Genomic DNA, 14,555 nt, shown 5'->3' on the forward strand with positions numbered 1-14,555 from the left:
GAGATGGATTGGCCAAGTGGCAGCATCGATGGACTCAAGCATGGCAACAGTAGTGAGGTTGGCCCAGGATTGGGCAGTGTTTCGTTCTGCTGTGCATAGGGTCACTATGAGTTGGTACTGACTCGATAGCACCTAACAACAGCAACAACAACATACAATGTTCTGGTGTGGCACTGTGGGTTAATGCATCAGACTGCAATGTCATTTGAACTGCCAAGATCGGTGGTTCAAGCTCACCAACTTCTCCTTGGAAACCCTGTACAAAGTCGCTAGGTGTCAGAATCGACTTGATGGCACTTAACAACAACATAGATAATTACATTAAATGCAAACAGATTAAATGCACCAGTTAAAAGATGGAGAGTGGCAGATTGGATAAGAAAACCATATCCTTCAATATGCTGTCTGCAAGAGATACACCTGACACACAAAGACAAAAACAGACTAAAAGTCAAAGCATTGGAAAAGGAAAAGTCAAAGGAAGGAAATAATCTTGTGATTAAAGGGTCAATTGAGTGATTCAATAGTGAATAATTGTTACAATGACTAATTGTGACTGTCACAATTGTGAAGGTAGAAGTTTTGTAACAACAATGGGGGAAGAGTTAATCTTACAGTCCAGAAACAGAGGACCCTAGGACCATCAGGGGAGAAGAGCACAAGTGGAATGTGGGACCCTATCCAGAGAAGCAGTGTCATCAGAGATGGAGGCAGAAATGGGGACATGGAGATAGGGAGCAGCCGAGGACTCTAAAATTCATGGAAAGACAGGGATTGAAAGCTGGTGTCCAGGAGGCAGACTTGCAGAATATGTCCTTTGGTGGTTTGTATTATTATATATGCCTGAGTGTTAAAAAAAAAAAAAAAAAAAAAAAAAAGGAGCTAAAATGAATAGAGAGAAATACTATAACTGATGGGACATGGAGGGGGTTATAATCATAATGAAACAAAGTATATGATCTATTGAATGTAAAACTGATGATCTGCCCTGTAAAACTTCACTCAATTTACAATAAAAACTTTAAAAAACTAAAACCAAAAATTTTAAAAGGTCAAATGAACAAAAGGATATAACCATAATAAATAGCTATGCTCCCAGTGAAAGAACCCTGAAATAAAAAAAGCGAACCCTAATAGAATTGAAGAAAGAAATAGACCAATCTACAATAATAGATTTTAATACACCACTTTCAAAAAAGGACAGGACAACTATAAAGAAACTCAACAAATACACAACAGAACTAAAAAAGATAATCAGCCAACTTGACCTCATAGATTTGTACAGAACATTCAACCCAACAACAGCACAATACACATTCTTTTCCAGTGCACAGAGAACATGCTCTATAATAGACCATGTATTAGGCCACAAAGCAAGTCTTCATAAATTTTAAAACATCAAAATACTACAAAGCATCTTCTCAGATCACAATGATATAAGATTAGAAATCAACAATAGGAAGATCAAGGAAATAAAGGCAAATACATGGAAACTTAATAACACCCTGCTTAAAATCTACTGGGTAGTAGAAAAAATAAAAAGTGAAATAAAGAAGAAATTCCTAGAAACAAATGAGATAAAAACACAACATACCAAAACATTTGGGACACATCAAAGGCAGTGCTGAAAGGACAATTTATTGCAATAAATGCACACATCCAAAAAGAAGAAAGAATCAAAATCAAAATCAACAAATCAGCACATCTCCAGCAGTTAGAAACAGACCCGCAAAGCAAACCTACCAGAAGAAAAGAAATAATAAAGATTAAAGCAGAAATAAAGTAGATGAAAAGCTATAAAAAAGAATCAACAAGACAAGAAGCTGTTTTTTTAAAGGATTCATAAAATTGACAAAACATTGACAAATCTAGCAAAAGAAAGGTGGAAGAAGACAAAATAACAAGCATAAAAAACCACGTGGGTGATGTCACAAGCAAACCAATGGAAACCAAAAGGATAATGACAATACTATGAAGTGTTGTATCCCAACAAATCTGAAAATCTAGAGGATATGGATACATTTTTAGAAAAGCACAATATATCTAAACCTACACAGAGTGAAGGAGAAAACCTGAACAGACCTATAACAAAAGAAGAAACTGGTCAGGTCATTAAAAAAACTCTCAAGTAAAAAAAGTCCAGGCTTTTTTTTGGCTTCATTGGTGAATTTTACCAAACATTCAGAGAAGAGTTGTCATTAATGCTACTCAAACTATTCTAGGATATAGAAAAGGATGGAAAACTTCCTAACACATTTTATGAAGTAAGCATAATCCTCATACCAAAATCAGGGAAGGACATTAATAAAAAAAAAAATTATAGACCAATATCCCTCATGAACATAGATGCAAAAATTCTCAACAAAATCCTAGCAAATAGAATTCAACAGCATATTAAAAAAAATAATACATCATGACCAAGCAAGATTCATACCAGGGATGCAAGGATGGTTCAATATTAGAAAAACAATCATCATGATCCACCATATAAATTAAGAAAGGAAAATAATCACACGATCATATCAATTGATGCAGAAAAGGCATTTTACTTAATCCAACAACCATTCCTGATAAAAAACACTCAACAAAGTAGGAATTGAAGGTGAATTCCTCAGCATAATTAAGAGTTTATATACAAAACCAACATCCAACATCACTTTCAACAGAGAGAAACTGAAAGCATTCCCTTCATGAACAGGAACAAGACAAGTATGCCCTTATCATGACTCCTATTCAATATTGTGTTGGAAGTCTTAGTCAGAGCTATAAGGCAAGATAGGGATATTAAAAGCATCCAAATTGAAAAGGAAGGTGTAAAACTCTATTTGCAGAAGATATGATCGTATAACATAGAAAATCCCAAAGACTCAGCGGAAAAAAAAATACTGGAACTCATTGGAAGATTCAGCAAAGCTTCAGGGTACAAGAGCCACATACAAAAATCAGCTGGATTCCTCTATACTAGTGACAGCTCAGAAAAGGAAATTAGAAAAGCTATATCATTTACGATCACCACCCAAAGGATGAAATACTTAAGAATTAATCTAACCAGAGTAACAAAAGACCTGTACAGAGAAAACTACAAAACACTATTACAAGAAATAAAAAGAGATTTACAAAAATGGAAGTATATATCATGTTCATGGATAGGAAGACTCAAAATTGTGAAAATGTCAATATTACCCAAAGCAATCTACAGATATAATGCAATCCCAATGCATATTCCAATGACATTCTTTAAAGAAATGGGAAAAAAAAAAAAAACTATATGGAAGGGAAAGACCCCTGGATAAGCAAAGAACTGTTTAAGAAGAACACAGTTGGAGGCATCTTCCTGATTTCAAAATTTACTATATGTCCACAGTGGTCAATACAGCCTGGTATTGGTACAATGAAAGATATATAAATCAATGGAACAGAATTGAGAACCAAGAAGTGAATCCATCCACATACAGTCAACTGATCTTTGACAAAGGGACTGGAAATTGATATGCAGAAAAATGAAACAAGACCTATACCTCATACCATATACAAAAACTAATTCAACATGGATTAAAGATCTAACTGTAACTCACAGAACTATAAAGGTCATCTGTGAAAAATAGGGACAAATTTAAGGGCTCTAATACAGGGCATGCATAGACTATTAAACATTGCAAAAATCACACAAACAGTAGTAGACAAAATGATGACTGGGACATACTAAAAAATAGAAACTATATGCATCAAAAAATTTCACCAAAAAAGTAAAAAGGGAGCCCACAGACTGGAAAAAATTTCTTGCAAGGACATGTCAGACAAGGGACTAATCTCTAAAATCTATAGGAAATTATAACACCTATACACGACAAATAACCCAATTAAAAAAATGGGAACAGGAGATGAACAGATACTTTACCAAGGAAGACATTCAGGCAGCCAACAAACATATGAAGAAATTTTCACTATCATTATCCATTGTTGTTGTTAGGTGCCATCGAATCAGTTCTGATTCATAGCAATCCTGTACAGGGTTTCTGAGAAATAGCTGGGGAATTTAAACCACTGCTCCTGTGGTGTAATCCAATCTTGTGGTCTTGTGCTGATTCTACAGGACTCCAAATTAAGTATTTGTTGTTGTTGTTGTTGTTAAGTGCCGTCAAGTTGATTCCAACCTATAGTGACCCTGTACAGATTTCGGAGGAGTGGCTGGTGAGCTTGAACCACAGACCTTACAGTTCAAACGGCTTTGTAGTCTGGCACATTAACTCACAGTACCACACTAGGACTCCATAATATAACATTAGGTTGTTGTTATTGTTGAGTGCCTTTGAGTCAGTTCCGACTAGTGGTGACCCCATATAAGATTGCCAAGGAGTGGCTGGTGACTTTGAACCACTGACCTTGTAATTAGCAGTCTAGTGCTTATCCTGTAGCATCATACCAAGACTCCAACATTAGGTTAGTGTCTGCCATAAACTTATTTATAAACACACCTTACCAAAAAAAATTATACACACATATATATTGTGAAAAGAGCTCTGGTAGCGTAGTGGTTACAAACCAGACTGCAAATCTCACAGTCAGCAGTTCGAAATTACCAGCAGAAAGATGAGGTTTTCTGCTCTCATAAAGATTTACAGACTCAGAAACCCTGTACAGAGTGGCTATGAGTCGAAACCAACTCCATGGCACATCACAACAACAAATATATTGTGAAGTTGGCATAGGACTGGGCAGTGTTTTGTTCTGTTGTGCATAGGGTCACTATGCATTGGTACTGACTTGATGGCACTTAATTTATATTTATGTTTATGTTTATATTTATATGTGCAAACACCAACCTTCACTACAGAGCATTATTTCTACAAGACCATTGTTAAAATCTTTCATTTTTTTTCCTGGGGAGAGGGCTTAGAGTTAGGGGGACAAAGTAGAAAAAAATCAACATTTCTTTCTCAAGCCCCTTAAACAATTATTGTCATGTTAGTTAGCTTATTTATCATATTAGTCAATCTAGAAAATAAAGTAGAATGCTTCTAACCATCTATAACAACATAAGACAGTTAAGTATTAGTGAAGGAAGGTAGCCAAGGAAACAGATTAGTGTTTTCTATCCAGGTAGAACAACACAACACAATGTCTATTAAAGTGGTACATGGACAAACTTTTTTTTTTTAAGTATGTTTTATCCGGTATTTTATGAAAGTCAATTATTCAGGTGAAAATATAATCATTATCTTAATGTGTACCTTATTTTAATATAGTAATGAGGTCATTGGTGTCGTTAAGTGCCATCATGTTGGTTCGGACTCATAGCGACCCTGTATAGGGTTTCTGAGGAGTATTAGGTATTACAGTGGTGCAAATCAAAACAATGAGATACCATCTCACAACAGTAATTATAGTGTAGTTCAAAAAAGCAGGGGACAATAAATTGTGGCAAGGGTGTAGAGAGAATGGGGTACTCCTACATTGCTGGTGGGAATGGTATGGTGCTTCCTCAGAAATTTGGAAATAGAAATACCTTATGACCCAGCAATTCCTCTACTTAGGATACATCCACAAGAAATGCAAGCCAGGATATAAGTAGATATATGCATAATAATGTTTATCACAGCACTATTCACAATAGCAAAAAGATGGAAACAGACTAAGTGCCCATCAATGCAAGAATGGATAAACAAACTTTGGTACATACACACAGTGGAATACTATGCTACCTTGAAGAATAATGAAGATGAAGCTGCAAAACACCTCATAACATGGATGAACCTTGAGGACATTATGCTGAGTGAAATTAGTCACAAAAGGACAAATATTATATAAGACCATTATTTCTTATGGAAAGATTTCCATGCCAAAAAAAAATTACGATAACCAGGGATGGGAATGGGGGCAACAAGGTACAGGTTATGGGATAGACACATCATATAGCTCAGATGATGGGGAGGGGATGAATGAACAAGGAAGATAGGGGAAGCCCATGGGAGAAATCAAACAGCAAGCATGCTGATCAATGGCTATGCACTCAACTGTGTGGTGGGATCACAGGGTATGCCCAAGAGAATAGTTATTGCAAAAATTGCTTGCCTTGACTTCAGCCTTCAGAAAACAAAAATGAAGCTTGGTGTACAGGTAGTTATTACAGACCAGACCCTGAAACACTGGACGAAATTAGACAGAGAGAGTTTAGTATCACAAAGGAGAGAATTCAGAAGATCCTATCAACTGGGGCCAATGTTATTCTAAGTCCTGGTATCATTGGTGCTATGTGTCTAAAGTATTTTTGGAGGCTGGTGCAATGGCAATTAGAAGAGTTTTAAAAGGGGATTTTAAACACATTGCTAAAGCTTCCAGAGCAACTGTTCAGTCAATCTAGAAGAAGAAGAAACTTTTGATGTTGCAGTGTTGGGACAAGTGAAGAGGTGGTACAGGAAAGAATTCGTGATGATGAACCGATTTTAATCAAAAACACTAAGGCTTGAACATCTGTATCCATTAACTTACTTGGGGCAAATAATTTCATGTGTGATGAAATGGAGCACTCTTTACATGATGCTCTTTGTGTAGTGAAGAGAGTTTTGGAGTCAAAGTCTGTGGTAGAGGTGCCGTGGAAGCAGCCTTTTCCATGTATTTCAGAAACTATGCAAATAACATGGGGTCTTGGAACAGCTTGTCACTGCAGAGTTTACAAGATCCCTTCTTGTGATTCCCAGCACACTCGCAATGAACACTGCCCATGAGTCCATAGATTTGATTGCAAAGTTAAGAGCTGTTTCACAATGAGGCTCAAGTGAACCCAGAATGTGAAAACTTAAAATGGATTGGTCATGATTTGGTCAATGGCAAACCTCGTGATAACAAACAAGCTGGAGTGTTTGAACCAACCATAATTAATGTGAAGAGTTTGAAATTCGCATTCAAGAAGCAAATTACCATCTGAAGAAGCAGCCACCACCATTCTTTGGATTGATGATCTTATTAAACTACATCTAGAAAATAAAGATGATAAGCATGGAAGTTATGAAGATACGGTTCATTCAGGGGCACTTGGTGACTGATGTACTTTCTCTTTTGTTTATAAAACAACCAATGTTAATTAAAAAAAATTTTTTTTTGTTTGTTTCATGATGTCATGTGAATAAACATAAAGAAATAAAAGTATGTGAACATAGACAACAACACTGGATCCAACAACACCCATTCATCCACCAATTTTGGTGTGCAGACTCACCATGCAGAGACAGCTGGAGAAGTCACCGCAGCATCGGAGGCAGCCCAGCCGAGATACTGCTGCGACTCACCTCAGCTCAGTAGCTCACTGTGGTCTGGCCCAGGTCCAAACTCACTGGGGGGCAAATGTGCTGCGTGATGGGCGCAGCATCTGAGTGGAATCTGGAAACCAAGCCTCAGAGGTGCAGGCAAGGGCCTGCAATAGCAGCACTGACGAAAGGAGTCCTTGGTTGCTTGTTTCCATGAGCTTCTGTTGCTGGGTCACTCTTGAACATCTGGTACTGGAAGCTGTTGAGGGTAGAGAACAGTTTCATTTTTGCCGCTTGACACAGGTCCAGCAAATAAAATGTCATCTTTCAAGACAGATGGCTCTCAGAAGTCGCTTTCTACCTTCTCTTTAGGGTAATCCTAAATTTACTTGTAAAAATATATAATATGGCCATATTCACAACCTTTCACTATGAATGAGGTTTACAAATCTTAGGAAAAACTGGCTTATCAACAATTGCTTTCAGCTTCGGTGGATTGAATACAAAGAGAATTGTGTAAATTACTCCCTTTCATAGAAAACCTAAGTAACTGCATTTGTGAGACCACAAAAGCAGATAGTAAATTAAAGTCAAGCTGACCTACCCCCATAGACCTCACCACAATCAGTCACTAGCTAGAATTCTGAAACCCCTACATACAGGCACCTGCATAAACAAGCAGACAATAATGAACTTAAGTGAAGAATAGTTTTGACTTGATAATCTACACTACTTGCAGCAAGTAGCCAGGTTGGGCTTTATGCCACATAGCTTCCAAGTGATTTAATGAATACCTTTATTATGAAAATAATAGTACATTATGTAGGATAGAAAGTTGATAATCTTTTAGTAGAAACAAGAAGAAACAGTTTATTCACATACTGAGAAAGGAGATGAAGGTCAGTCTGAACATCACAGAAGTATTTTTGTCAAGGTTGTCTAATGACCAGGTGCAAGAATGTTGTGACTAACTGTGTAGTAATTCAAGAAAAGATAAAAGTGTCAATTCATGTACTGTGTAATTTGAAGTATAAAAATAAAGACTTGCTGAGCTGGGCCAGGAGGAGCAGAGGCAGAAAGCAGGAGTAGAGAGCAGGAGTAGGAGCAGAAATCAAAAAGCAGCAGCAGAAGGCAGAGCAACAAGATGGACAGCACAGCAAGCTGACTGAGAAAGCCTTTCAATTTCATTCATTCATTTCTTCACCGCTGACTCCACGTCTCCTCTTGTGTCCCACTACCCCAGTGGAGAGCTAGTCTCCCCGCAATCTGGAACCTTCCAGCAGCAGCTGTTCATCTGTTAGGCTGATTCCTGGTCAGTATCCAGATGTCAGGTGGCGGCCATGGCTTGGAAGGGCTCACGCACCCTGGGGTTTGGGTATGAAGGAGGATCTCTGACACACGCAGGCATCTGCACATCCTACAGGAACGAGCTCCAGGTCTGCATATTTACCCGGACTCACAGGGCGCGGAGGAGAATAATGAACGAGAAGCAAGCTGCATGGGGAGGTGATCTCAGGAGACACCCTGGTACAGACCCCAATGCGCGACAATGTGGGCTGTCGTCGTGTCTCACTCAACATGTCTTCCTTGGATGCTCTTCTGATGCCCGATGCCCGGTCAGGAAGGCCTTGCCTCACTCTCCGCATGCACAGGGCCTCTTTCTGGTGTGTGTCTTCTGGTACTCCAGAAGGTTTGAGACACAGGGAAAGGCCTTAATGCACTTGCCGCAGCGAAACTGCTGCAGGACGTGTTTCATCTTGTACTTGAAGATGCGCCCGCTTCACTGCTTAAGTGGGGTTTCTTCCTCTGAAAAGGAACGCACACAGGGACCCCTTCGAAGTTGTCCTGAAAGGAAGCATTGAAAACATCAAACAGGCGCACCTCATCTTCGGGACTCAGACCTGGCTGCTCACTGGTCAAAGAGAGGCTTCTGTTTGATTTTCTCCGAACAGACCCGGTCTTCCCAGGACGTGCGTCCTTTGGAGTGTCCTAATCTTCCTTTTCTTGCCGGTGGACGTTTCCATTTTCTTGGCCCCCAGGAAAGAGGAAAGGACCCCAAGAATGCCTTAGAGAGCCAAGCAAAGTTTGTCTCAGCAACATCTTTTCAAGGTTATGCCACTTCTTCAGCAACATTTGGCTTTCAGACCAACTCATTTTTGGAGTCTACAGCTGAAGCTCTGGGGAGGCAAATACGCTCTGGCTCTTTCAGGTTGCCCAGCTGATAGGGGACAACTCATTGTGGTCTGCATGGACTTAATGGAATAGAGGTAAATAGTGATGTATATTTAACCTCCCATCACTCATTTGTCAGTTTGTTTCACTGTGGTGGCTTATGTGTTGCTGTGATTCTAGAAGCTTGCTACTGGTATTTTAAATACCAGCAGGTGGATAGGTTTCAGATGAGCTTCCAGACGAAGGCAGACTAGGAAGAAAGAGAGACAAACTCTTCCAAATATTTAGTCACTGAAAACTTTATGAATATCAGTGGACCACTGTCAGCACCAGATTATTGAATAGTGAAACATGATGAAGATCACCAGAATATTGTCAGATATAGTGATAGAAGATGAGCCCCTCAGTTTTGAAGGCACTCCACATGCTGCTGGGGAAGAGCTGCCTCTTCAAAGTAGAGTTGACCTTGATCACTTGAATGGAGTAAAGCCCTTGGGACCTTCATTTAATGATGGGGTACAACACAAAATGAAGAGAAATAGCTGTAAAAATCCATTAATAATGGGAACGTGGAATGCACGGAGTATGACTCCAGGAAAATTGGAAATCGCCAAAAATCTATATCCTAGGCATTATTTAGCTGAAATGGACTGGTATCGGCCACTTAAAATCTGACAGTCACATGGTTTACTATGCTGGGAATGACAAATTGAAGAGGAATGGCACCACATTCATCATCAAAAAGAATCTATCAAGAGCAGTCATGAGGTATAACACTGTCTGTGATAGGATAATATCCATCTGCCTACAAGGAAGACCAGTTAATACCACACCAATATTCAAATTTATGTACCAACCACTAAGGCCAGTGATGATGAAATTGAAGAATTCTACCAATTTCTTCAGTCTGAAATTGATCAAACATACACTCAAGATGTAATGACAATTACTGGTGATTGGAATGCAAAGGTTGGAAACAAAAAGGAAGGATTACTAGTTGGAAAACATGGCCTTGGTGATAGAAACGGTGTTGGATATCACATGACAGAAGTCTGCAAAACCAATGATTTGTTCATTTGAAAGACCTTTTTTAAACACCACAAGAGAAAACTATACACATGGACCTCATCAGATAGAATACACAGAAATCAAACTGACTACATCTGTGGAAAGAGACGGTGGAAAAGATCCATATTATCAGCCAAAACAAGGCCAGGGACAGACTGTGGAACAGACTATCAATTTCAAATTCAGGCTGAAGCTGAAGAAAATAAAACAAGTCCACAAGAGCCAAAATATGAGCTTGAATATATATTCCACCTGAATTTAGAGATCATCTGAAGAACATATTTGGTACATTAGACACTAAAGACCAAAGACAGGAAGAATTGTGAGATGACATCAAGAACATCATATAGGAATAAAGCAAAAGGTCATTGAGAAGACACAAGCGAAGGGAAAGACCAAACTGAATGTCAGAAGAGACTCTGAAACTTGCTCTCCAGTGTAGAGATGCTAAAGCAAATGGAAGAAATGAGGAGGTACAAGAGCTGAACATAAATTTTCAAATATCAGCTCGAGAAGATAAAGCCAAATATTACAACAAAATGTGGAAAGACCTGGAGTTAGAAAACCAAAAGGGAAGAACATGCTCAACGTTTCTCAAGCTGAGGGAACTGAAGAAAAAATTCAAACCTCGACTTGTGGTATTAAAGGATTCTATGAGCAAAATACTGAATGATGAAGAAACCATCCATCAAAAGAAGATGGAGGGAATACAGAGTCACTGTACCAAAGGGAAATAAATGGTCGATATTCAACCATTTCAAGAGAGTAAGAGCCAATGATCCTAAAGGAAGAAGTGCAAGGTGCATTGAAGGAATCGGCAAAGAACAAGGCACCAGAAATTGATGGACTACAAATGGAAATATTTCAATGAAGTGAGGTGGCACTGGAGACACTCACTCATCTATGCCAAGAAATTTGGAAGACAATGACCTGGTCAACTAACTGGAAAAGATCTGTATTTGTGCCCATTCCAAAGAGTGGTGACCCAACAGAAGGCAGAAATCATCGGACAATATCATTGATATCCCATGCAAGTAAAGTTTTACTAAAAGTAATACAGAAATGACTGCAACCATACATTGACAGAAAACTTCTAGAGGTTCAAGCTAGTTTCCGAAGAAAATGTAGACTGAGGGATATCATTGCTGACGTCTGATGGATCTTGGCTGAAAGCAGAAAATACCAGAAAGATGTTTACCTGTACTTTATGGTTATGCAAAGGCTTTTGATTGTGTGGATCATGACAAGCTACTGACCATATTGCAAAGTGTGAGTATTCTAGAACACTTAATTGTTCTCAGGAGGAACGTGTACATAGACCAAGAGACAGTTGTTTGAATAGAACAAGGGAACACCGAATGGTTAAAATTAGGAAAGGTGTGCACAAGGCTTGTATTTTTTCACCATACTTACTCATTCTGTATGCTGAGCAAATAATCCAAGAAGCTGGATTATATGAAGAAAAATGTGGAATCAGGGTTGGAGGAAGACTCATTAACAACCTGCGATATGCAGATGATGCCACTTTGCTTACAGAATGTGAAGAGGACTTAAAATGCTTATTGATGAAGTTCAAAGAGCACAGCCTTCGATATGGATTACATCTCAATGTAAAGAATACAAAAATCTTCACCACTGAACCAATAAATAACATCCATATAAATGGAGAAAAGATTGAAGTTGTCAATGACTTCTTTTTTTTTTTTTTCATTTTAAAATTTTTATTGTGTGATAACTTACATGGGGGAACATTAGTTTTACATTCATTCTATCATACATCGTTTCATTACCATAGTTACCATCACGTCCACGCATCATCACCCAACCAAAGGGTATACCCCGCAGGCCCCTTTCCGCCCAGGGTCCTCAGCACACAGCCCCCTTCCCTCCCTAGATCTCAAGTCCTCAGCCACTCCATCTCTCCGTGTCATCTTCTCTGTCTCCATCTCAGGCCTCATTGCTTCTCTGGGTGGGGTCCCGATCTCCGCTCTTCTCCAGTGATGGTCCCAGGGGCCTTCGCTCCTAGACTGAAAGGTTAATCACTCACCTCCTTGCTATAAAATATCCGCCTTTACATTTCCAGTCCTCACAATCAATCCTGATAACAATTATTCGCCCTTGCATCACAGGAGACCCATCTGCATTTCTTTTCATCAGCCCTTCCTAGACAGATTGGATATTACTCACTTGAGACTCTACCATGCTCCCCGCCCTGTTGATCTTTTTTACTTATTTTTAATGTTTTATTGTGAATTATATGATAGTTTACAAGGGAGAACTTTAGTTTTACATTCATTCCATCGTTCCACTCACTGCCATGGTTCCAATCCCCTCCATGCATCATCAACCACCCAAAGGGTATATCCCAGAAAACTGCTCCCTACACTTCCCCCTCTTCTCCCCAGTTTTTGGCCCACAGTCCCTTTCCCTCTCTGGGTCCAAAGTCCCCAGTCGCTTCATCATTCCACGTCATCATCTCTGTCTCCATCTCAGGCATCTCTGCTTCTCTGGGTAGGGACCCGCTCTCGGCTCTTCTCCGTTGATGATCCCAGAGGCCTCCACTCCTATGCTGGAGAATTGATCACTCCCTTCCTTGTTACAAAACGTCTACCTTTGCATTTCCAACCCTCATAGTCCGTCCTAATAAGCATTATTCACTACAGTATCACGAGTTACCCATCTGTATCTCCTTTCATATCAGCTCCGCCCAGACAGATTGAATAGTACCTACTGGAGGTTCTGCCTTCTGCCCTGCTCCCTAGCACCAGGTTCCCTCTGGAAAGCTTGTAAGCCAGTCACTTCTTGCCTTTGTAGTCCCCCCTCCCCATTTGAGTATCCAATGTCCAAGCTGCCCTTCTCTGTCCACTCTGTGTTTGGGTGTGTGTGTGTGTGTGAATGTTTCTTGCTGTGAGGATTTGTTCTCTCTTTTGAGTCGCTGCTCCATAGGTATAGGTCAAGTTCCTGGTTGCGCTCCGATTATCCAGTCATCCGGTCCAGGTCAATGGGTACTCCTGTGCATATGTCCTCTCTTCCTGTCAGCTGGTAGCTCCACTCTCCTCTCGAGTCCTCCGTGGCCACGCCACTGACTCTGGGCCCAAGAGTCCCCAGGCCTCTTCACACTGCTTGCCAACCAGGTCCCCAACTGGGTCCACAGAAGTCCACTGAACATTGTAGGGCTTAGCTTGCTGCTTCATTGCCGCTTTTCCCCACTTCTCCCCCTTGGTGATGTGTGTGGTCACCAATCAGAGCGTGCATTTCCATTGAGTCTTAGTCTTGGAAGGGGGTAGGCTCCCTCTTGAAAGCTTGTAAGCCAGTCACTCCTTACCTTTGTATCCCTCCCCCCTTTTTGGGTAGTCAATGTTCAAGTTGCCCATCCCTATACTGGACACATTGTAGCTCTTTTTAGGTATTCCAATCCGTTTTAGGCAGAGGATGGACTTACAAACTTTCTATGGTGATATTTCTGGCTATTCCTTTCTCTACTCTCACGTGACTGTTTTATAATATAATGCATGGAAAACCAAGGTTCAAATGTCAGCCAAGCATCTTAACATTATTCCTCCCTTTTCCCCATTCCAACCATGTCCCAGTCTCTGTATCCCAGAGCCCTGTTGTTCCAAGGCTGTGCCTACATCATTTATTACCTCTTTCCCATTTAGCTCATTCCTACCTAATTGTTCTCCCGTCGCAATTGCTCTTCCATTCCTCTTTCCCTACTTGTATATTACCCCCCTCCCCAATACCCAACCTATCCTGTGTCTATTCCCTTCCCTGTGCTCCACCCTCCTCTCCCATCCTTAACCCTACCCCTACGCCCTAGCAAGCTGTTAAGAATCCACTTTAGTGGAATAGTATGGGTTCTTTTTCTTAGTCTTTTACAGTAGTGGTCCTATGCAATATTTTCCCTTTTGTGATTGACTAATTTTACTCAACATAATGTTCTTAAGGTTCTTCCATGTTAGGAAGTGACATGCAGCTTCCTTGTTATTTTTCAAGGTAGTATAGTACTCCATTTTGTGTATGTACCACAGTTTGTTTATCCATTCTTCAGTTGATGGGCACTTTGGCTGT

The 14,555-nt window shown here is 39.9% G+C and overlaps 1 pseudogene; it reads left to right on the forward strand.

Moving 5' to 3' along the window:
- The window catches only part of LOC102812236, a 10,885-nt pseudogene extending 3,842 nt beyond the window's left edge, over positions 1-7,043 (forward strand).
- The last annotated feature ends 7,512 nt before the right edge of the window (positions 7,044-14,555 follow it).

This window comes from Chrysochloris asiatica, unplaced genomic scaffold (genome assembly GCF_000296735.1).
Source record: "Chrysochloris asiatica unplaced genomic scaffold, ChrAsi1.0 scaffold00273, whole genome shotgun sequence".
In the NCBI taxonomy this organism is placed as follows: Eukaryota; Metazoa; Chordata; class Mammalia; order Afrosoricida; family Chrysochloridae; genus Chrysochloris; species Chrysochloris asiatica.